Source organism: Lissotriton vulgaris, chromosome 6, assembly GCF_964263255.1.
Source record: "Lissotriton vulgaris chromosome 6, aLisVul1.2, whole genome shotgun sequence".
Taxonomy (NCBI): Eukaryota; Metazoa; Chordata; class Amphibia; order Caudata; family Salamandridae; genus Lissotriton; species Lissotriton vulgaris.
This window is the reverse complement of record NC_141694.1, coordinates 1,308,860,847-1,308,886,604: the sequence shown is the minus strand read 5'-3', so window position 1 is coordinate 1,308,886,604 and position 25,758 is coordinate 1,308,860,847. Positions and strand designations below refer to the sequence as shown.

The following is a 25,758-nucleotide window of genomic DNA, read 5'->3' as shown; positions in this document are numbered from 1 at the left end:
CAACTTAATCAATCAAGAGTAACTAAATAAATAAGCTCTTTGTCAACTAACCTGTGAAGACGTAATACTCAGTCGTTTCTCATCAGCGCAGCATGGGAAAATATGTTGGAGCATCAATTTTGTACCTGGTGAACAGAAGTATGGTCGAATTGGATGACTCAAAACTGCCTGAGAAAAAGTAGGGGCTCTTCTTTAACCAACCGGTCCTACCTCCCCCCATGCTTTGGTGTCTACCAGAACTCAATCCCCCTCCTGTTCCAGTGAAGGCGGTAAGGAATCTGGAGTTCAAATTAGACAATGCTCTGTAAGGCCCAGATCAGTCAGGTCTCCTCCATATGCTTCTGGAAGCTGCGCACCACCCTGTGGAAATTCCTCCACTTTCTCCCGCTGGATTGTAGGCGGACTGTAGTTCATATTAATGTAAGTGGCCTAGCCCCTGACTGGCTGCTAGGACTCCAACATGCATCAACAAAAATCAACAGATTGATTGAATTGATTGAATAAAATTTATATCGCGCAAACAATAACCCGAAGGCATCAAGGCGCCTAACAAAACAGATCATAAAAGTAGTCGCTACATCACTACAGATACGCTTGCACAAAGAGATGTGTTTTCAAAGCACTTCTAAATGCCTGAAGAGTGGGTAGGGATCTTATTTCCAGCGGGAGTGCATTCCACCACTTGGGCGCCAAAGTGGAGAAAGCCCTGCCACCCCATTTCGCTCTCCTAAAACGGGGGCAGATAGCAGGAGTCTGCCAGAGGATCGCAGATCCCTAGAGGGAGTGTAGCGGGACAGGATGGATCCTACACCAGTGGGACTGTTTCTAGCCAAAGCCCTGTATGTCATGCATAGGGTCTTAAAGTGAATACGGTCCTCGACAGGAAGCCAGTTTAGCAGCTTTCTGGCCGCTGTGGCTGAGGTGCGTTTAGGAAGGTCCAGGACAAACCTGGCAGCGGCATTCTGGACTACCTGCAAGCGCTGCAGTAGACTCTTATTCATTCCCGCATACAGCGCATTACAGTAGTCCATCCTGGAGCCGATGAGGGCAACAGCAAGCTGTTTCCTTGCCTGTAGGGATAAGTAATGCCTGATCCTCCTCAAGACATGAATAATGCCCCAGCAGGTGGAGATGGTTCTGCTGACCTGTTTACCCATGTCAAGGGCAGGATCAATCATAACCCCGAGATTTTTTGCAGAGGAGGTAGGGGTGGGACAGGCTCCTAATGAGTCTGGCCACCAACAGGATGACCATACGTCCTCTTTCCCTCCAAACACCATCACCTCCGTCTTCTCTCCGTTTAATTTCAGCAAATTAAGGATCATCCATTGACCGACTGCCTCCATACAAGATCTGAAATTGGAGGCAGTCGGGACGCTGGACTGGGAGAGAGAGACAAGGATCTGGGTGTCATCCGCATAGGAAACTATCTCCATCCCATAAGATCTAATAAGCCTGGCAAGTGGGGTCGCATAGATGTTAAATAGGGTCGGACTAAGGGCCGACCCCTGGGGGACCCCACATTGCACAGGAAGGGATGGAGATAGGTACTCCCCCAACTTCACTCTTTGCACTCGGTGATTGAGGAAAGAAGTGAGTAGATCTAGAGCTGCACCTTGCACCCCAATCTACCTCAGCCTCAACAGTATTAATTATCATAAACATTTTAATTCATGTTATTTTCAAAAGGGAAATTGCTCATTAAATCTGAATATTTCATGAGTCATTCACAAGTTATACATGTAATCCTTCTCGATACATATATACACAAAAATAAATAACATTCAATGTGTACGTTTCTTTTTAACCCAATGCATTTCGGGACATTCTGTCCCTTCGTCAGGGGTTTTCTGTCAAAAGAAAAGAAACACTTTCAGAAGATGCATAATACTTATACACAATTTCAATAGCTGATCAAAACATAACAATCAAGACAACAATCAGTTATATATGCTAACAGCACTAGTTAAATATCAACACAAAGCCTAATGACCAAATTTGCAAACCTAGAATACCAATAAGGATGCTAGCCCTGCAACATCTAAATTTATCCACATGATAATGATTCGCGCTGAAGGGGACTCCTACACTCATAGGCTCTGATGCTAAACCTAATATCACAATCACTTTACTCTATAAGAATGTCTAAAACGTGCTTACCTTGAAATCAAATACAAATTCATGCCAAAATCAATGTTTTCGCGTAATCCAAAAAACAGGCTCTGTATAGACAAGTAAAAATACAGGCTCAACTTACTTATAACATATTTTTGTATGAGAGTTAGAGCTTACCTCGCCAATTCACAAGTCAAAGAATCCTACGATTGAACAAAAGTATGTATGAGCGTCTCTGTTCAGTACAACTTATACCCCAATTAGACCCACCCCGACGGGTACAACGCAAACAATGCTCACCTGCACTTAGAACGACTCCGGTGAGTTGATGAAAATGTGGACTAATCCAGAGTTCGCCTTGCTGAAAAAATGAGTGAAACAATGGTCGTCACCATTCGGTATCACCTTCTAAACAATACACTCTAATGGGGAACTATCTCCAGCTTACCGACACACACGCCGACTCGAGCCTTGAACCACCGCTATGCACAGATGCAAGTAACTCGCCGAGAGTCCGACCACTCTTTTGATGCCCAAAACGTTATGACGACTCACGCACGAAAAAACTAAATGATGGACCACCCAAGTCTCCAATCGTTATGAACACAAACAATGCACTATAGCTAAATTTCGTTTCCACACTGACTGCAATGAATTGTAAAACCTTTTAACCCAAATCTCAAAAAATCAGCCGAAAAGTTGCACAGAACCGAATGCTTAGTCATGCACTCGGTAAGATATGTACGCGACTAATTCTAAGTCTTAATGAGATGTGCTCAAGAATTATTCGGTGTCAGTTAAAACAATGAACTGCAAAATATGCATGTCAATCTGAACAGCTCTCAAAAATATAAATTTAGCAGCGGGTGATGTGATACAGAAAGGAGAGTATTGCAGGTTTTCATCATACCTAGTGATGCTGTTAAACATTACTACAATTATACAGAACAAATCATTATTATGTTATCAAATTGAAATGTACATCCATTAAACAATTGAACATCGGCATTGTCAAATCCTAGCTACGACTGGGCAAAATTAATAAAATCACTTTGTTTGAAAATGAAGACTAACCGTCTATAACTGTCTATATATAACCAGTGTGAATGTCTACTGCGAAGTCTATATGACTATGCTGTACCTCTAGTGTGTGTTTAGTGTGTGTATCTGATCACACATGAGGCGACTTCCCTCTGGAGGAGGGTTTTGAGTTATCTATTCCTGGTCTACGTGGTACTTGTTCGATGATCTGGAATTTCAACATCCAGGAATAGGATAAAAATCTTTTTTTAAATTCGAGTGCACTTTACACCTACATTCATTTCCAGGACTGTAGTTCATGCCTTGGTTACATCTTGTCTGGACTACTCAAACAGCCTCTACTTAAGTCTCCCAGCATATTTGATCCGCAGATTAGAAATGGTTCAGAACGGTGCGGCTAGATTGATCTGCAAGGTGCCTTTCTGGCATTCCATCTCTGCAAAATCTTCACTGGCTGCCTGTCAGCAGAAGAATTGATCTTAAGGCACTCACCATGGCTTACAGGGCCATCATGGATCGGAGCCCGACATATCTGAGACTCAGATTGCAAAGCTACCAACACCACCAGGTCCTGAGATCCAACCATTTGAATCTGCTCACGACTCCCCGCTTTCGTAAGTCCAGGATAAGCGGCAGAGCCTTTGCGGTTAGAACCTCGAAGCTCTGGAATACCATGCCCTTACATATCCTCAAAACTGAACCAGAATCATCTTTCAGGAAAGCTTTGAAGACCTGGTTGTTCGACCACACTTAGCCCTTGGTCCTGTGCTGAATGTGCTATTCTGCAGTCTTAGCGCTGGGACACCTCTGTTGGAGGTAGCTGTGTGCACAATAAATTTTACAAATAAATAAATAAATATTGGTCACATGATGGTCAGACCATCGTATGGTGACAATAACACTAAGTGGTATCAGTTCCTAAAAAAAGAGAGTGAAAGAGAACACTCTGCAAACAGCTATGGTTGTGAGTGTGTCTGTTGATAGTCTCCAGAAAGTGATTGAGTGTATGTGAGTGGTGAGATTTCTCCTGTTTGTTCTTGTGCCCTCACACACCCTTGCGAGTCTAAAGCATCATCATCGGGCTATGCTCCTCGTGGGGTTGGCGTTGCAGTCAGGGACAGGCCCCACAAGAGGGCTCTTTGCCGTTGTTTTTTTTAGGAGGTGCTGCACTTGTGCATGTGGATGTATGGGCCAAGTGAGTGAGTGAAAGTGTAGATAAAATTACCTATCAGTACTCCGACAGATTTTATTGAGAAGTCCTCTAGGTAAAGTTAAAAATGGGTGAAGTTGGAGACTCTCCTTAAACAAATACAGGGAGAGACAAGTATGTTCCCGCTGCTCTCAACCCGTGGAAAAAATGTGTTGTGTTTAAAGGTGAAGGGTGGTCTACATGTTTCGCGCAACCCGTGTGTCCCTAGTGGATCCCTGTGCGCTTCATCAGGACCACGAGTAGGAATTGTGAATGTGGGAATCAGGGAAAGGCACCCTATAAACCCACCATACCTAATATAAGGTCAAAGAAATGTCTCAGCGTATGAGACACGTATTATTCGTGTACTCATAAACCCAAACCTAGTGGAGACAACATGAAAATAATAAAAGAGAAAGAAAAATTTACAGCAGTTCTCATTATGTTTATCGATAACATAGCATCTGTCGTTCAAAATGCCAGTGTTCTGGTATAATACCATAAAAGTGAAGCAAGCTCATAATGCATGGCATATCACTTTCATTAAAAGCAATATCTATAAGTTTCACAGAAGATTTGACACTATAGTGGCTGGTGTAGAACGCCGATCCCACAGTCAGTGGTGTCAACTTAAGATCTAGTAAGCGGGATGCCATTTTATTTCATGTATGCATCATAAAAATGAGAATTAATATAAACCTTTGACACTCGACCACAAGCAGGAAGAAGCCATAGCGCCAAGTCAATCGGATCGTTACAAGGAGGAGGAGATCACCAAGTACATCAGGGCAACAAGAAGTGATGGGGCCCCTGGGCCTAACAGCATTCCTGCCCAAGTTTTAAAGTCTGCCCATTCATTTTTTGCATCCATACTCACTCCACTATATAACTACTCCTAGGCCACAGCATTAATACCGCAATCTTGGAAAGGCTCAATCCTGTTTCCTATACACAAAAAAGGTGACCACACGAACCCGACCAACTACAGGCCAATAGCCCTGCTCGACATCGAAGCAAAGGCCTATGCCCATCTGCTACTAAGAGACCTAGAGGACTGGGTGGAAAACAACAGTATCCTCCTGCCATATCAGACAGGCTTTAGGGCAAATTGCTCCACAATGGATAATATCTTGGCACTGTCCTACCTCTCCAAGCAAGCAGTAAAGAGAAACAATCTGCCCCTGTTTTGCTGTTCTATAGACTATACCATATTGTTCGAGGAAGGCTATGGGCAAAACTCAAATTCTGGGGTATCTCCGCAACCCTTTAAAAAGCGATAAAAGCTCTTTACTAGTGGACGTGGGTCCAGGTCAAACTAACTCCTACAACCGCAACCTCAAGAGTAGAAACAAACAGCGGGCTAAAGCAGGGTTGTGTATTGGCTCCACTTTTATTCAACCTGTATACGGCAGATCTGGGGTGAGCTCTGAATGATGCCAGCCTAGGACCTCAAAGATTGGGTAAGATTACCCTTGTAACCCTCCAGTACGTAGAAGACACAGTGGTCATGGATAACACCAGGGTGGGGCTCCAAAGAATTCTAAAGAGCCTAGCAATATATAACAAAAAAAAACAGCCTGCAAGTGAACAAGAATAAAACAAAGATAGTCATCTTTGGCAAATATCTCCACAAAAAGCAAGCTTCCTGGATATTGGGTGAACACCGAATCAGAACCACAACATCCTATAATTACCTGGGGCTATAGCTAACAGAGAGGGCCACAGCAGCCAAACACATAAAAGAGCAAACTCCGAAAACCAACAGAATATTCCTCTCACACAGATGCCTAAGCCATCGCCTAGCAAGTCCATCTGCAGAGCCCATGCTGGCATTTCTCAGGGCAAAATTAATTCCAGCAATTAACTATGGCCACCTGGCCATTACGGGCGCACTAGAGAAATCCATCACTGCAGCCCATCAAAAGCTTACAAAACCATGTTGCAGGCACCTAGGCAAGTCAAGAACACCAGGCTAAGGCTGGTAAAAGGACTAAACAGACCGAATCTGGCACTACAGGGGGACTTAATAAAATGTTGCATCAGGGTGCTAAAAGCCCAACACTTCCCTCAAGCATTTCCTGATCACAATTTTTTATGCTGAAGTATCCCACTGGTGCACCAAGCTGGACCAAGCAATAGGAGTACTGAAAATAGAGGCAGAAAATATGCCCCTATATGAAATCCCACACACTGCCTGCACTAATGCAGTGAAGCGACAGGTCCAGTCTATATCATTCTACTGGATCGCGCTTCACTCTGGTACAACTCCCATACAGTAGCACTTGATAGCTCGTACATCTCTGGGACAGCTCAACCATATCTGCGAGATGCACTTTCAGTCCAAGACAGAAGGAAAATTATGTTTATGCGCCTAATAGCCCTTAAAATTCTGGACTTCAACCCTACATGGGCACGAAAAGACAACAGAGTCACCTGTCGGTTATGCAACTACCATAGAGAATCCTGGTTACATCTCCTGTGCTGCTGTCCCACTCTGGCCAACGGTCGCAATCGTTTGATCCGCCCCATCTTAAAGGACGAGGGCTTTAGAACTTGTGAGGACGCTGATATCATCAATAATGGGTATTCAATGGTGCTCTCTTTTAATGGCCTTGTTGAGCATTCACATTTCCAAACAGATGCGGATGACTCCAGGTTGTTTCAGCTGTTGTACCTCAACAATGGGGAATACTCATACACAAAGAAGGTAACAGAGCGGGAACACTTTTAGCTTGGCTAGCCAAGCAAGACGCAGACATTATGCGGATTACGGAACTACTCGACAAAACAGGGATCCCTCGACATTCGCAAGTAGATATTCTGCATATTTTCCACGAGTAAGTATCTACCGGGCCCCTGCACAAACAAATCAACACGTGATCACTCAGTTCCTTCGCCCGTTGCCTATCCCCGCATACCACCCGCAGACAAAAAGGCACTAGAGACAAAGATCAAAGCCCCAGACGTAACCACGCCATTAGAACATTTGCACGAAACAAAGCTCCAGGAATGGACGGCTTCCTGCTCGAATATTACAGTACCTTCGCTGCTCACCTGATTCCCAGGGCGGTAGCCATGTATGAATATTCGCTAGACAGAGGCGAACTCCCAGGCTCACTGCGAGAATCCATTCTGGTTATATTTTCCAAACCCCACAGGGACCCCACCCTCCCCACCTCATACAGACCAATAACGCTGCTAAAAGCAGACTGTAAAATATTAGTCAAAATCCTGGTGGACCGATACACCCAGATCCTTGAGGCGTAACACCTCGCAGAACATACACAGATTGTTTCATGTCCAAGACAGGGTGAGAATGAACTTCCCTAACGAGGCGTGTCTGATACTAGATCTCAAAAAAACCTTTGATACCTTGCTGTGGCCGTACTTATTTGCTGTCCTTCATAGGTTTAATGTGGGACCTGCCCTGATGAAGTACATGCAACTTCTCCACAAGGGCCTAAAGTCACGAGTGAGGAAAGGTAAGTATATTTCCGCTCCCTTCCTGGTCAAAAGAGGGTCTAGACACGGATGCCCCTTGCCCCCCCTTTTATTTGCCCTAGCAGTAGAACCACTAGCAATAAGGTTATGACAGGAGGGCGATGCTTGGGGTATACCGATAGCAGATACAGTGCACTGTGTATCATTACATGCAGATTATCTCCTGATCTATGTCAGGGGTGTCACGAGTGACCTCACTCTCATCTGGACGGCGCTGAGCGACTTTGCGGCGGTCTCAGGCCTCAAAGTCAATTGGGCCAAGTCCACAATATACCCACTGAGCCCGTACTTGGCCCCACTCAACATATCAGGAGCCCACACCCTCGCCTGGAGCACTGCTGCACCTAGATACCTGGGGGTGAGACTGTTTCACTCCCCCGCAGACTTGTACAAAAGGAACCACCGCAAGGTGCTAGTGGGAATACGCGCGGCTGTGGGCTTCTGGAAGACATTACCTCTCGCCCCCATCGGGTGAGTAGCCCTTGCAAAAATTAGCATGGTCCCCAGGCTCCTTTACCATTTCACCAACCTTCCTGTGATACAGCTGCATCCTTTCTTTCGAGAGTTAGACATGCTCCTGACCACATTAATCTGGGTAGGAGGTAGACATAGGGTTGCCTTAACCACACTTTACTTGCCCACAACTCAGGGAGAACTGAGAGCCCCGTCATTCGAAGCATACTTTCTGGCGGCGCAACTCTAGTGGTTGTCGCACTGGACAGTGGAGCGTCACATAGGAGAAACAATCACGGAAGAGGGGCGGATACCCCTCCCAGCAATACGGAGATTGCTGATGCCAGGTACCAAACCCCTCTGCACTAACCCTTTGCAAGTAACCATAGTCCATATGTGTATGCTGAAAATACACCGTGTGTCCAGGGAAAAACCCCCTTACTCACCCTTACCCCCACTGGTAGGGTTTCCTTGCAATGACAAATATTATACAGCCCGTGCCCTCCAGGTATGGTCCGATCATTCAGTCATGGAGATGGAGTCCCTGTTCGAAGACTGACAGCTAAGGACATATACCCAAATGACTGCTCAATATGACCTTCCCCCGGGCCAGTTCCTACTACATCGGTGGCTACTAGACAGCGGCTGACCCTACTGGGACCTAAACGCGGGGGAGCCCCCGACACGCCGGGTAATACACACTATATTACATATGGGAGCAGGTAGACATTTAGTTACCTGGCTATACAAAGCCTCCACCCGTTAGACTCACTCCGGCAGACATGGAAAGACGAAGACGAAGTGGGTCGGGTCGGGTATTCAATGATAAAGAGTGGGAAAAAGCCCTAGAGTACCCCAAAAAGGTCTCCAGGAATGCGCGTTTTAGGAACAGTCAATTCAATATTCTACATAGGGCATACCTCACCCCACATCGCCTCCACTGTTTTTTCCTGACACACACTTTGCCTGCCCCCGAAGCCAGACTCTTGAGGCGGACTTCAAACATATGTTCTGGGACTGCCCCACTGTTCAGCAATACTGGGACAGAATACACCAAACACTCCTTGAGACGACCAACATTCTGACCATGTCATCATGGGAAGCCGGTGCCCTCTGCATTTTCTGCAGGTGGAAACCCAAGAAGGTACAGTACCGCTTCGCCTCCTTAGCCATTCTCTTAGCAAAAAGGGGTATAGCACTGCACTGGCGAGCCCTGGGGGGCCCCCGAGACAGCTTGGATAGGGGCCATGAAGAAAGGGGGCATGGCAGAGGAAGAGGTACTACGGGATGAGGAAGTGAGGGGAATACGGAAGAACCCAATCTATCTAGAGTGGGCACAACTAATGCACTGATTTACTCATGAAACAACACAATCAACATCACAGGCAGCATCCCAATCACAGACTCCACCTTTATCCCCCCGGAGACCGATGGAAGATAACATAAGACCAAACCCAGACACCTAGGACGGGAAATATAATAAGACGACCTCAGACCCCCCGGCAAACCAGATTAGGCCAACCTTTCACGGTCCCCCCACACACAATAGCGTAACATATACTGCAAACATCACCAAACACATAAACATATTACACTGGTAGCTCCACAACAACTTCCCCAGTTCATCCCCGAGGTAAATTTTTTTAACCCTACTTCGGTTGTTCCGAAACCTATAGCATTCCAACAGGAACGCATACGCCAAACTCCAAGTGAGAGTACACAAAAATGGAACACGAAAGAAACACACAGTGATCCCCGACTAAAGTTGAGGTACTCAGCCAAAGGCTAGTAAATATACTAATACCAAATCAGATGTTGGGCACGGGATAGCACCTAGAATGTTCACTATACCATGTCTGCAATGTCGGAACATGTAATAAGTGATGAATTATCTTCTTTCCAAAGTGATCTCTCGATTGATTATAGACATATGTTAATTTATCGTAGGATGAAATGACTTTTATTGATGTAATGAAATGCAAAGTCCCAATAAAAAAATGTTACCAAAAAAAACAATGGGCAATACTCATGGAGTCAGGCCATCCACATTCTCAATGATGGCGTCTGTTTCTAAATGTTCTACCTTACATTCTGCTTGTGCTCACATCGGAAATGGAATCCTGTGGTGGAGTGCTACCTGTTGGATGGTAGGTTCGATATCTAGCTTGGCGACTTTCTTTTTCAGACAACGGATGACTTGTAATACTTCTGCAAACTCCTCTAATTTCTGTGCAGTATGTTGTTGAACATTAAATTCCAAGGTAACTAGCTTTAGGGCTTCTGCAGCACCACGATTGATGGGTGTGATTCTTTTGGTTTTAGCTATAAAAAATTGCTGTTATATGTATATTTTTTGTTGAGTAACTTTGGTGATGAAAGCTCCAGTCAGGTCAATTGCAGTATTACCATAGGCGTAATTTATTTTCATTGTCGGCCTTAGTTTCAGTGATGGACGCAGGCATTGGTGTTCTGTTTTTGGCATTATGAACATAGTGGCACCAGTGTAAATCAGACTGTCCCATTTTATGTAGTCGACACTGCAGCTGCATTTTTCTAGTGGCTTGAGCCAGGCTCCTGAGTGCCAAGATTAAATGAACATGTTCTGTTTCTGATGAGCCGGTTTCATAAGAATACCCTTGTAGGGATTTTCTTCTGATGTCCGATTCTATTTGCCTTACAGAGAGCTTATTTTTCTTTGTCGTTTGGTCTGCTCTCTTCCTCTTTGGGCTTACTGGCCTGTAGACATTTGCCAAATATTTTACTTACAGGTATGCAGAGCAGGTCTAACCCTTTGCCTGACATGTGGACCCTTGATTCATCTCATTGCCACCAAACTTACTGGACTTGTTTGGTCCGTTTCTAGGCCATTTTGTGAATAAAGTGTATGTGTTCCATCGCACTTTGGAGGACCAAGCGGAGATGAATGCACCATTTATTTACTGAAGTACAAGGTAATAAACAAGGAGCCCAAATGCAACCTGTCCACATGCATCAGGCACCCAATCAAGACTGAACAACCAATGTGGGACAGGAGCGCTGGGCCATAAAGCAGTAACTTATACAGAAACATAGCAACCAGAATGCATTTACCTTTAACAAGTGAGCTCTATCCTTAAAGCAGGAGCTCACTCGCTCATTACAAGTTCTTAAAGGTAAAGCAAACATCATATATTATTGCAATGTCTTGTGGTACAACACCTTCCCCTTTTTGAAAAAAACATAGCTAAATAATTTGTACAAAAAAATTGAAAATTCAAATATCCAAAATAAGCATATCGACATAATATTTCCAACCCTACATGGATTATTTTTTCGTAAGACATATAGTAATCCTTAAATATATAAGGCCTAGTAGTATTGCGTAAAGCTCTGGTGTTATGTGAAGTAATGCAATCATTAGATTATTCAGGAACAATGTCTGTACCAGGTTTTCCATCTGTAAGGAACACATCATTTGCATTATCAATCTGAGATGACCCTTGCCTGTCAGCTGATGCTCTTGAGTTGTTTACTACTAAGTGCTTTCTAGAGAGGAAATGTTGCTATCATACCCTCACACAGCCTGAACTTCGGTTGCCTGAGCCTGGCTAATCTTGACCACATCTCTCTTACTCCATCAGCCTTTGTTCTGTGTAATTACTGAGCCTTTATACATTCTTTCAACACAAAGTGGTTTTGAAAATTTCAAAAAATCCTCCTTGACCTTAGTGTGATTTCGGATCAAAACCCAATCCTCTGCTTTCAATGTTTATTATTTGACATGGTGTGTTTTTTCAAAACATTTCTTAAGCTGACTTCGCATTGCTCCAACTCTGGATGTCATAGTCAGCAAGTCAGGTGTCCTCTTTTTACTTATCCCTTTAAGGAAAAACCAAAGCCCTTGAAATTCTTTTGTATAACTTCATAAATGGGGACATACCTGTTATACTGTGTGGAGTTACTTGTTAAGACCAAACATTCTGCCGGAGAAAAGTTTCAACCTCAAGAGCCATGCTCGAGGCTGTTTCACACTTTCTTTTAAGAACTTAAAAGAAACTTAAAAGAACTTATTCATGTGTTCAATCAAACCATTGACAGAATGTGAGTAAAGCGCAACTCTGAGATGAGTAATGTGAAAGCCTTCAATGAAGTCGATCATGCGCACTGCTGTGAAGTGGGTGCTGTTGTCTTTAACAATGTCTTTGGGTGCTCCTTTTACATTAAAAATTCTTATTGTATTTATTTATTATAGAGTTAGTGTTGGGAACAGAGGTAAAACCATAATACACCCATTTAGAAAAATAATCAATCAAAACCATCATGTATCTCTTTTTACTAGGCAATAACTCAAATGGACTAGCAAAAAAGTGGCAGTATTTGCCAAGCTTCCTCCGGTATAGGGGCCATTTGAATAGGTGACTTATGTACCTTCCAGTTCTTATCAGATACCAAGCATGTATAAACTTGAGCTTCCAATGCAGGCCACCATTATAATTGTTTTATATATTTGCATTTGCTTCTGACCCCTAAGTAGCCCTTGTGTGCCTCCTTAATAATATGATATCTAATGGTCACAGGAGGTGCACACACCTCATTACAAACTAGCACCACTTCAACAAACTGAAATCTGTACTAAAGGTCTCAAAGAGGCCTCAAAATGTCTTTTCTTGGGCCATCCTTTCACAAATTTGAAAGCAGACTGTAACAGGGCATCCTATTTGGGAGCTTCTAATCAGTGTTTATGTGTGATCATCTCTTTGTTCCTAAGTATATCCTCCACAAAAGCAATAACATTCTCATTATCTTGAAGTGTGTTGAATTCTTCACCTCTGATGGATAATCTGGAGAGACAGTCCGCTCTGATCTTTTTCCCATCTAGTATGTATTTCACCATAAAATTACATTCTTGCAGCTTCGATAGCAATCTGACCAATCATGATGATGCTTTCCCTATACCATTGCCACTCATCAGGTGGAGGAATGGTTTGTGAATAGATCAAAATGGGAACTCCAAATAAAAGTCATGAACCTTTCCACTGCCCAACAGCATACCAATGTCCCTCTCTCAATGGCGCTGTAATTGACTTCTGCAATACTGAGAGAGCGAGAAGCAAAGGCAATGATGTTTTTTTTGTCCTGATATAACAGTGAAAACACAGCCATCAATTCAATTTGACTAGCATCAACAGTTACGATACACATTCTGCCTGCTACAAATGGAGATAAAGCTCAGGCTGAAATAATGAGATTCTTCACTTTCTGATAATGTTCTTGCACATCATCAGACCAGATATTCTTCACTCCTTTTTAGAGTAAATTCCTTAAAGACTGCAAATAAAAGCGTAACCCTGCACAACCCGTGAATAGTATTGACTAGCCAGAGAAAGGAGTGAAGTGTATATTTGTCATTGGGCAGATGTGCATCTTCAGTAGCTTTAATCAATGAATGTTTTGGAGAAATAGCATTGGGAGTGATAGAGTGTCATAAGTAGTCAATGTTTTCTGTGAAACATTTGCATTTATGTTTGCGAAGAATTATATCAAGCTCTTTAAATTTAGTGAAAACTGTTTCAAGAGCGTGATCATGTTCAGGCAAATATTTAGCAAAAATCAGAACTTCATCTTGAAATACTTGTACCCCACTCACACCCTCCAATATGCTGTCCTTCAGGTGCTGAAAAACACTAGCTGCTGGAGCCAATACAAAAGAGAGTCTGCAAAACTTAAATGCTCTGAAAGGAGTTACAAAGGTGGTTAACTCTTGGGACCTTTCATCTAATGGGATCTTGGAGTAAGCTGGTTTGGGATTCAAGTCAAGTCAAGTCAAAAGTACTTTATTCGGATTTCTTGATGAGAAACCATAAAAGTTATAAAAATTACAAAACATTGCTTTCATAGGTTAAAATACACAGTAAATACATCACCTGAGTTAGACATAGCAAAGATAAATTAACTTCAGCATTTACACAATGAGGAGGGTAACATAAGGAGTCCATTTGGTGAAGGAAAAGACCTAAAAAACAGTCCTCTGATCAATTAAAGGTCTAAGCTTTTTCGATACTCCATTGCACATTTCAAGAAACCGGCCACAAAGGGGATACAGTCTAGTTTTAGCAGTTTTAGATAATAAAGTGCGGGACGCATTTGCACCAAGTTTAATTTTTTTAAAATGGCTTTTAAATAAAAAATCTTTGAGAATTCATAAAATTTACTAAAGAACATAAAGTGTTGCAAGTCCTGAGGAGACAGATTGTCGCAGCCACAGGATGCTAACACGTTTTCTTTGTGACATCCCCTTTGGACCGCTAGTAAAAAATGGAAGATTTTTAATCTGAACCTGATTAATAAGAATCGCTCATATGCTGGTATCGGCCCTAATAGATAAGGTTCAATATCTAAAGAGGTTTTAAGCATAACATATGACCGTACGCTGGGTTTCAGCATATATTTCTCCTCCCTTTCAATTGTTTCACGCAAGGCCACACCCCTTTTCCCGAGGCCACGGCCACTTTCCACCTAATATAACGCCGCTGACTACAAGCGCCCTTCAGATACTGTGTGTCTCCTGAGGCGGAAGCCGGGAGCTTAGCAATTTGTTTTTAAAATCTTATTTCACAATTGTCACTGTTATTTTAACATTAAGAGCTCACCTTGACTGCATTTTGATCCTCATTTTGCATATCCGTGCAGCGGATCGTAGCGCTGACCACGGAAATCAAGTACAACAAAGCCAGCCTCGCCATTTCTGGCGCAAAGCATGTCCACGCCCCTTTTCCCGAGGCCACGCCCACTTTCCGCCTAATATAACGCCGCTGACTACAAGCGACCTTCAGATACTGTGTGTCTCCTGAGGCGGAAGCCGGGAGCTTAGCAATTTGTTTTTAAAATCTTATTTCACAATTGTCACTGTTATTTTAAACATTAAGAGCTCACCTTGACTGCATTTTGATCCTCATTTTGCATATCCGTGCAGCGGATCGTAGCGCTGACCACGGAAATCAAGTACAACAAAGCCAGCCCCGCCATTCCTGGCGCGAAGCACGGCCACGCCCCTTTTCCGGAGGCCACGCCCACTTTCCGCCTAATATAACGCCGCTGACTACAAGCGACCTTCAGATACTGTGTGTCTCCTGAGGCGGAAGCCGGGAGCTTAGCAATTTGTTTTTAAAATCTTATTTCACAATTGTCACTGTTATTTTAACATTAAGAGCTCACCATGACTGCATTTTGATCCTCATTTTGCATATCCGTGCAGCGGATCGTAGCGCTGACCACGGAAATCAAGTACAACAAAGCCAGCCCCGCCATTCCTGGCACGAAGCACGGCCACGCCCCTTTCCCCCGAGCCCACGCCCACTTTCCGCCTAATATAACACCGCAGACTACAAGCGACCTTCAGATACTGTGTGTCTCCTGAGGCGGAAGCCGGGAGCTTAGCAATTTGTTTTTAAAATCTTATTTCACAATTGTCACTGTTATTTTAACTTTAAGAGCTCACCTTGACTGCATTTAGAACCGGACACCGTAATTATAAGGTGAAGTCTGTCCTGCTATTATAGTGTACAAATATACTAACTCTTTCCTTTACTTTTCAGGCAATGCTTAGATTGTTAGGTAGTGTTGTGACTGTATAATACAATGTTTTCTTTGTAAGTTATTGTGTAATAAAGGGACCACAGTTTGTAACGAACATATATATATTTGAGTATTGTTTCTATGATAAAGCTAACCTTTCTTTACAGCCAGGTGCTAGCGTATGGAAGGATGGGCGATTCCCTTCCTACAGGTAACTGATGCGGGAGAATGGTGTAAGTTTTATGTCAGGGAATAATTCTCAAGTATAACAATTTAGCAGTTCTTGTGTGAGAGGAACGGATCTCCTATCTATCACATGAGGGATAACAATTCATATAAGATAGAAGATACTCCCAGTAAATATTAGGTACTTAGGAACTACCCAATAGAGAGAGAGAGCAGAAGGTATTAATAGGACAGTGAGATCGCTCAAGATAGGGCGTTAATGAGAATACCAATTGTGATTGGTGTGTAATGAGATCGCTCAAGATAGGGCGTTAATGAGAACACCAATTGTGATTGGTGTGTAATGAGATCGCTCAAGATAGGGCGTTAATGAGAACACAAATTGTGGTTGCTGTGGTAGAGTGAGCTGCTCTTCGATATGAGAAGGAGGGTAGAATAGCCCGGGCCAGATTGTCGCGGGCTATAAGGTGAGATCATAGGATGAGACATGGAATTCCGTAGGTATTAGTGACTATTCTTAGTAATCCCTTAGATCTAGCAGTGTTTTTGATGGTATAAACTTGTATATTGCGAATTCCCCATTCCCGGGTAAGTACTCAGGAACTGTTGTAAATAGGATCTGGGAAGGGATGGTGTTACGTTTTGGCCGGGTTGGTTGCATCTAGGTGAGTGGGTAGTTCTTGGTCTGAGAATCCGGTCATTACATTTGGCGTCACGAACCGTTTACGAAAGCCTTGTAGCACATTTTATCTTTATCTTGTTGGTTTGCGCTCGGCGTGTGCGGAGGCTCTTTTTGTATATTTTTGTTTATTTCTGTATATATATATCTACTTTTGGTACGATATTTTTGAGAAAGTCAAAATCTACTTTTAAATTGCCTGTTGAAATTCCCGGATGGGAATCAACGCCTTATGAGGCGCTAGCTCATGAATGGGCTGATTGTACTGGTTTGAGTGAGAGCTGGAATTCTTGTCTGGAAACAGCGGATCCGGCTCAGGTGATTGCTTGCTTACAAAAAGCGCCGTTGGTGAAGGGCGAGGAGCTTCCTATATTAGGACGGAGAGGTTGGATTTTGTTGTATGCGTACAGGCTTGTACATGAGAAGTATGTGAAGTTGCAGCATCAGTGCAAAGAATTTGAAGATCAGTTTGTTGAAGCGCAGAATGCTTGTACTCTTTTGAGATGTCAGAATAAATTGCTTGCTGACAAACTAGATACATACCAGACTAATGCAGAAAGAGTTGCAGTTCGTATTGCTAAATACAAATACAGACATCGACGTGGTCGAGTCAGTAAAAGTATAGTGCGTTTGGTTGTGGCGAAAGCAGGGCTCGATTGGAACCCTGATGAGTGGGATGGTAATATCTGGGACTCGAATGAGTCTGGCTCCTCGGCTGAGGAGAATGAGAGGCGTGAACCTTCTCGTACTGAACGTGACTGTAAATGGTGTGCTTCTTGTAAATCTGACGATCATTGTAAATGTGATGATCGTGCGGAGGTTTCTGCGCATCCTGTCTTTCGGAGAAAATTACAACAGACTCCTGGTAATCCCAATGGGATTCCTTTGGATAGTTCGGAAGATGTTACACAACAGGAAGTTAGTGACATTTTGGAACGATTTCGACAACGGCCTGGTGAGGCCTTACTTACATGAATGGTGCGTCTTTTTGAATTGGGTGCTGCTGGCATCATGTTGGATATGGGAGATGCGCTGAAGTTCTGTTCTTTGAGTTCCAATTCTACTGTGCAAGACCATTTTCGGAATTATAATACAGCTGGTCAGATTAGTTTGCTTCAATTAGCGACGGAGGGTTGTAATCATAAATATCCTACTGAATCTGATTGGCCTTTGAATGATAAGTCCTGGTATACTTTAAGAGATGCCTCGCAGAGACTGAAAGAGGAAGTGATGAAAACTGCGATTTTTCTGGGTACGTCTGACAGATTGATGGATGGCTTGTTGACTTCTTCTGTGCGGAATAGAATTATTTGTTCCGCCCCTTATGCCTATAAGCAAGTTATGATGACATTGTTGATTAATCAAACTGGCAGTCCTTTGTCTCTTGTGCTTGAGGCTGTGCGTCAGCTTGGTGAATTGGGTGAGTGGCTTAAACGGGACAGACAATCCAGACCCGAGGGTCGTACTGGTGGTAATTATCAATTTACTAGACGTGACATGTTTCTCGCCTTGTTGGATGATGGTGTGAAAAGAGAAGATATTGATGGTGAGCCGAATAATCGATTGTGGGCTATGTTCCGCAAACGTGGCTTGGACAGAAAGGAAGGTGCTAGGCGTGTGCGTAAACAGGATTATGATCATAATCATTCGATGACAGTGAGGATAACAGACACCGTAGTAAATCTGACAGGAATGACTGTAGATGGAATGAGAGGGATGTGTCTCCCTGTTGTGGACGAGAGAGAGGGGGAGAGAGAGAGGGGGAGAGATGAGCGTTTTGAATGCAGACATAGAGAGGAGAGGGATGAATCTTGAGAATGAGAGATAGACGACACAGGTTTTCTGAGCCAAATTCACAATATTTTGCGGATGACAAGAATCCATTTCGTGAGAGGAATAAGTATGAATGAAAGGTGACACTACCTAAAAGATTTGAAAGTCTCCATCCTGATTTGACCTGGGCGTTGGAACGTAATAAAAACGACTAGGAAATAGGTCAAGCTCCGGTACGCAATTGGGCTCACAGAGATAATAGACCCTATGTAGATATTGAAATTTTTTGGAGACATCGTAACATACAGAGGGCCTGAGCATTGGTAGATACAGGAGCGGAGGCCACTTTAATTTATGGGAACCCAAAGAAATTTAAAGGACAATTTTTCACAATTACTGGCTTAGGTGGTAAAGAAACTCCCGCAGTGCAAGCGAATGTTGAAATGAAAATAGGTAGAATTCCCCGAAAAGAATATTCTGTACTAGTAGTACCCCTTCTTGAATACATAATTGGAATTGACATTTTGAAAGGTATGACATTTATATTTAGATGACGGATGTTATCGATTTGGAGACAGGAAATACATATCATCAAAGTCCGTAAGAGTTGGTCGTTTGAGAATTCCTCCTGTAAAAATCCCTCAAGCTACAAAAGTAGTTTCCCAGAAACAGTATCGCATTCCAGGTGGGCATGAAGAGATTAGTGCTACAATTCAGGATTTAGTGGATGCATGAGTTATAACTCCGGTTACTTCTGCTTGGAATAATCCCATATGGCCGGTGCGTAAAAGTGATAATTCTTAGCGCATGACAGTTGATTATCGCGAATTGAACAAACATGCACCCCCTTTTACTGTCGCAGTACCTGACATTATTACTTAAATTGAGAGAATTCAAAAACATTCAGGAACTTGGTATGCTCCTATTGATATTGCTAATGCTTTCTTTTCCATCCCGATTGCCCCTGAGTGCCAGGAACAGTTCAGTTTTACATGAAATGGAGGTCAAATGATGTTCAGAAGTCTTCCCCAGGGCTATGTGCATAGTCCTACGATTTGTCACCGGCTGGTGGCAGAACATTTAACTGAAGTACCGATAAGCTCACAAATACAGGTGTGTCATAACATTGACAACATTTTGATTCAAGGTGAAACACAGGAACAAGTTCAGACCCAATTAGATTTAATCGTAACTCATTTGCAAAGTAGAGGTTGGGAAATTAATCCAGACAAATTGCAAGGTTCAGCACAAAGTGTGAAATTTCTAGGCATTAATTGGCATGAAGGGAATCGAGAAGTGATTCCGGAGGTAAAACAGAAAATTGCAGAATTTGCAGTTCCACGAAACAGAAAGGAAGCACAGAGATTTATTGGTTTATTTGGCTTTTTGCGTCAAAATATCCCACATTTGAGTCAGATATTAGCCCCTTTGTACAAAGTTACCTGTAAAAAGAATGTGTTTAAATGGAATAAACCGCAGTAATATGTGTTTGATTTGGCAAAAGAAGCGATTCAGCATGCTTTGGATTTGTGGCCTGTACGTGATGATGATGTGGATTTGAATGTGTCTGTGCAAGGCCCTTATGCAAATTGGAGTCTGTGGCAAAAACAAGGTAGAACAAAAGTACCGTTAGGTTTCTGGACTAAAAAGTTACCCGATGCTGATGAGCACTATACACCATTTGAGAAACAGTTACTTGCATGTTATTGGGCTCTGGTGGATACCGAACAACTGACTTTGGGACATGATGTAATTTTGTGACCTGAAATTCCTATTATGCAATGGGTTTTGAGTTCACCAGAAACTCATAGGATTGGACACACTCAAGAAGCAAGTGTGATTAAATGGAAATGGTATATACAAGACAGAGCATGTGTAGGACCGAAGGGTGTTGCGATGTTACATGAGCAAGTGGCGCTGGCGCCGTTAGGAGAGGCAGAAAGTGATTGCTCCGTACCTATAGTACCGGAATCCCCTGGTAAGTGGGGTAAGCAATTTGATGATTTGTCCGTGGAGGACAGAAAAAATGTGTGATTTACAGATGGTTCAGCGAGGTACATTGGAGAGAAGAGGCATTGGAAGGCAGTATCCTACAATCCGATCACACAGAAATTGCTAAGTACCACAGGTGAAGGAAAAAGCTAAATGCTGTTTACCAAGTTTTGAAACAAGAGCTGCCTGGTAAATGTCATATTTTTACTGAATCTTGGTCCTCTGCTAATGGTCTAGCGGTTTGGTTACCCACAAGGTATTCCCATGACTGGAGACTGCATTCTAAAGAGCTTTGAGGTAAACATTTATGGCAAGAGATTTGGGAACTACTTCCTCAGAGTAACGTGACAGTTTTTCATGTTGATGCACACACACACGTAGACTCCCTTGACAAACTTTTTCACCAAATTGCATATGAGAAATCTAAAATTTCGGAGGCAATGGTGGACAAACAAGATTTTGATTTGGCGGGATTGGCGAAATGTTCCCACCAGAAGTCAGGACATTTTGGAGAAAGAATCACTAGCAGGTGGGCTGCTGACTGAGGAATTCATATACCTCTCAATTTGAATAAAGACGTTATACTTCATTGCCCCATATGTCAGCACTCTAGACAGCGAGAAGTGCCCCAAATTGTAAGAGGTCAATTACATCGAGGAAAATCCCCTGTACAGATTTGGCAAATAGATTATATAGGTCCTCTTCCCATGAGTACAAATTGTCAATATGTTTGTACAGTTGTAGACACTTTCAGTGGTCTTTTAGTGGCCTTTCCCTGTAAGAGAGCTACTCAGACAAATACCATTAAAACATTAGAGTTAATCATGTTGTACTATGGTGTTCCACTTCAAATACAATCTGACAATGCATCTAATTTTAAAGGCAGACTAGTGCAGGAATTCTGTGTGTAGAACAACATTGAATGGGTGTTTCATATACCTTATTATCCACAGGCAGCAGGCCTTGTGGAGAGAATGAATGGCTTGCTGAAAGATCAATTACGTAAGTTATCAAATGACAACTATAAGAACTGGAGGGATCATTTGTTTGATGCATTGTTAATTTTGAATAATCGTCCCTATTTGAATTCTGATTCCCCATTAATGCGTTTATTTCCTCCAGCTATTGATGCTAAACCTAACACAGTGGAGAGTACAGTGATGTATTGGGACATTTCTCCTGGAGACTTGGCTCCATGCAGAGCAACCCCAGGTTCTGCAGGCCTGGACCTGCATTCTATAAACACTATTTCTTTAAAGAAAGGAGACATTACTATTGTGGAGACCGGCATTGGTGTCCAAATACCCGTTGGAAGTTTTGGATTAATTGCCCCGAGATCTGGCTTGGCTTTAAAAGGTGTCCAGGTGCTCGGAGGTGTCATTGACAGTGATTATCAAGGAGAGATTATAGTGATCCTGTTAAACAGTGGTGATTCTGATTTATTGGTGCATAAAGCAGACCGAGTTGCTCAATTGCTAATTATGCCTGTTTTCAGTGGTGAGATTCAAAAAGGTACTGCCCCAACTCTGTTATCTGTTCGAGGAAAAAAGGGTTTTGTCTCCACTGATAATCCCGGAGCAAGAGTGTGGGTTCAGTCACCTAAAAATTCCCCTGAACAGGCCAAAATAATTGCAACCGGTCAGGACAATACTGTCCTAGTGTTGAGGCCAGGGCAAGATAGCTGGGAAGTAATCCCAGCTGATAAATGTTATTTGCGAGAATGAATAATACCTGTACTTGATCCCGTTCTCCTAGACCATCGTTTGGACTGCTGCTGTTGGAAGTGTCGTCGTTGGACTCCTTTTGGCTTGCTGCGCCGAGAGACGGGAGAGCCCCCAGGACTGGAATAATTCCTTGGACCGAAGACGTTGTTCTTTTGCGTCGTGGGATTCGTCATCCAATTTTTGGACGTCTCTAGCCAGGAGACTAACTAACTCTAATCACTTCTGTTTGACCCCTATGCACTAAGTGACTGATATTCTAGCGACCTGCTTGGTTGCTGTCCCAGCTTCCATGGAGACACTTGCCCATATTTTTAATCTATCAAATGCTCATCCCAATGTAATTTTTAGTGATTTTGCGGCCTATGATTACTGTGCTCAATGCACGGTTTTGCCTGATTTACAGCCCCCTTTGAATTCCCAAATAACAACCTACAATATTAACGAGGGTGATCTTTGCTTTTTCATGACCTGTGATCCTAAAATCATAGGCAAGTGCGTTCAATTAAGACTGAAAAATGCCACTTCATTTACTGCCCACGAAAGAACTCTAGGTTTTGATAGACTATCTAAATCATGTACTTCTGTTAGAAATAATATGACTTGTAGGCGTCTTGTAGTTATCCCTAGTCACTATCGTATGGTGCTATTCCCTTCTGGATGGCTATTTTCATCTGGCAATTCATCTTGGCCCTATATTCCTGCAAATATTACTGGAGGTCCTTGTGCTATTACCAGATTGAGTTTATTAATGTTTTCTTCACATCCTAATGTAATTTCCCGAACTACACGTGATGCCCCATCCTTGAAAGCCAATTGTGATTCCTCATTACCTTTATTCTCTGCATCTGAGTATCTTAGTTTAGCTTTTTCTATTTTTGGTGTTCCTGCATTATCTGTATACAATGCTAAATCAATCGGAAAAATGGCTTGCTGGATGGTCAAGTCTATTAACCATACTTCTGTTGTTTTATCTGACCTATTATTAGATGCTCAAGGTGAGCGTAGAGCCATTTTACAAAATAGAGCTGCAAAAGATTACCTTTTACTTAAACATGGTCATGGCTGCTCAGATTTTGAGGGCCTTGGTTGTTTTAATTTATCAGACCATTCCAGATCCATCCAGTCCCATATTGATAAACTTCATGAATTAACTTAAGAAGTTAGGCAACACATAGATCAAGGGTGGTTTGATTGGCTTTTCAGTTGGTTGCCTGATTTGCACTCCCTGCGTCAAGTGTTGGGGGATGTCTTGATTGCTATTTGTATTTTAGTTGCTATTTGTTGTTGTATTCAATGTGTCCGCTCGCAGAGGAGAGCTTGTGCTGCTGACTGGTCTTTAAACCCTGCCTGTCACCTGGAAAGCGTTGTCGGAGTGCCGAAGCTGTGTGGGGGAAAGCGCGGCTGTAAAGGAGGTCGGGACTGCGAGGCCCACCAGGCTGTGCGTGGAACACCTGGCACGCCTGCCGCCTCTTCCCGGGACTCCTCCCTTCTGCCTCCTGCCTTCATAACTCCTCGCGGCGCCCGCTCCGCGGGTGCCGCTCGCAGAGGAGAGCTTGTGCTGCTGACTGGTCTTTAAACCCTGCCTGTCACCTGGAAAGCGTTGTCGGAGTGCCGAAGCTGTGTGGGGGAAAGCACGGCTGTAAAGGAGGTCGGGACTGCGAGGCCCACCAGGCTGTGCGTGGAACACCTGGCACGCCTGCCGCCTCTTCCCGGGACTCCTCCCTTCTGCCTCCTGCCTTCATAACTCCTCGCGGCCCCCGCTCCGCGGGAGCCGCTCGCAGAGGAGAGCTTGTGCTGCTGACTGGTCTTTAAACCCTGCCTGTCACCTGGAAAGCGTTGTCGGAGTGCGGAAGCTGTGTGGGGGAAAGCGCGGCTGTAAAGGAGGTCGGGACTGCGAGGCCCACCAGGCTGTGCGTGGAACACCTGGCACGCCTGCCGCCTCTTCCCGGGACTCCTCCCCTTACTCCCCTTCCGGTATAAGATACAGTGTCTTAGCGGTGAGCGGGACGCGTGTGCGGGACCCAGCCCGGGACAAAGCCCGGACTAAGGGCGGACCCTCTGAGACCCTCCGAGAACCGGGGAGACCGGACTGGGCACAAATCTTTGTTCAACAGGTACTGTTTGCTTTGTTTTTGCCCCTTTCTTGCCTTGATTTATTTGCTAATTAAATTAGCTGTACAATGTCTTCCCTAAATACGGACCAGCCCACGCATGATAAACAGGGAGTACTGTTAAATGGCACCTTGGACAATTATTGTTCCAAATCATCCCCTGACATCGCAAGGGAGATCGCCCTGGCGGAGCGGCGGGCGGATCGACGCCGTTCCGTGGAAAGTATAAAAAATGGGTCCGTTCTATTGCCATCACTTCCCGCCACTGGTATCATCATCGACAATGACACTGACCTAATAGTTAATGAGTCGATTAACTTACTGGATAGCCAGCCTTTGGAAGCGAATGTGGTTGTACTCACACCAAATCCTTTACCCAAGACAGATGCAAATGGGCTGTCTTCAACTTCACATGCAAATAGTCCAAGTAGATTAAAAGGAGATGTTCAGCCTTCAACCAAAATACCTGGTAATAGGGCTAAAAAACTGACTCCCATTCAAAAAACCTATGGACCACCACCGAATAAAAAACAGCGGAAAAGGGGGGACCCGTTACAACCCAAGTTGAGCTGTCGTGATTTTGGTAAAAAAACGATCAATGTTGATAAGGAACCCAGCACTCCTCATATACATATTGAGGGGGACCAAACATCAATACCATCTCTAGCCTTGTCAAATATTCTGTCAGATAATGAGGACAGTATGGATACTAGTGTGGTTGTTAACGTACCAATTGAGAACAAGGGTTCTGTGTCACTACTTGATATCGAGAGTTTGATTAAATCTTACTCAGCGAGCATTTTGGAGAGGTTGATGGAGGTGGAATGTAGGCTATGTAAAATTGAGCATGCACTGGAAAGCAAGGACGTTGTAATGAACACCGGTCCAAGCAATGTAACCAATACGTTTCCAGACAATGCTTTAAAAAATACGCCAACCCCAGCTCAACCATCCAAACCCACTCCTATTCCTATCTCTATCCCTCCCCCAGTTGCATCTACCTCCAAAGCTATAGGGAATACGGTGATAGCGACTGTTCAACACCACCCACCCCCTAAACAACCCCCTAAACCTCCCCAACAAAAAACTTCAGACCAACCATCGTCAAATACTACCAACAAAACCATTGGTAATACATCCAATTCATTTTTGGGGAATCCAATAAGGGAGGCGGGGGAAATTAGACATGCCTGGGGGAAACCTAGAAGGACTCCCTTGCCTGAACTTCCACCAGAGGCAGTACCCTATGTGGTAGTCTTAACAGGGGTGCCTGCGCTTGGACAAAATAAGAGGGAGGGTTTCGCCCGATTAAAAAATAAGATTATGCATTGGCTGAGTTTATATAGGCCAATTGCAAATCATATCAATGGTGAAATTGTCCATGTTCGCCGCCTCTAATGGTTGGGGGGTAGACCCAAAGACATCGATGGTGATGTGGTG

General features: G+C 43.6%; 1 long non-coding RNA gene across 1 annotated transcript in view; it reads left to right on the top strand.

Moving 5' to 3' along the window:
* LOC147708826 (uncharacterized) overlaps nucleotides 1–22,747 on the top strand; it is a 69,301-nt gene extending 46,554 nt beyond the window's left edge. The window contains exon 3 of the long non-coding RNA XR_015296521.1: nucleotides 22,239–22,747. This is a non-coding gene — a long non-coding RNA (uncharacterized LOC147708826). The remainder of the gene's footprint in view (nucleotides 1–22,238) is intronic.
* The last annotated feature ends 3,011 nt before the right edge of the window (nucleotides 22,748–25,758 follow it).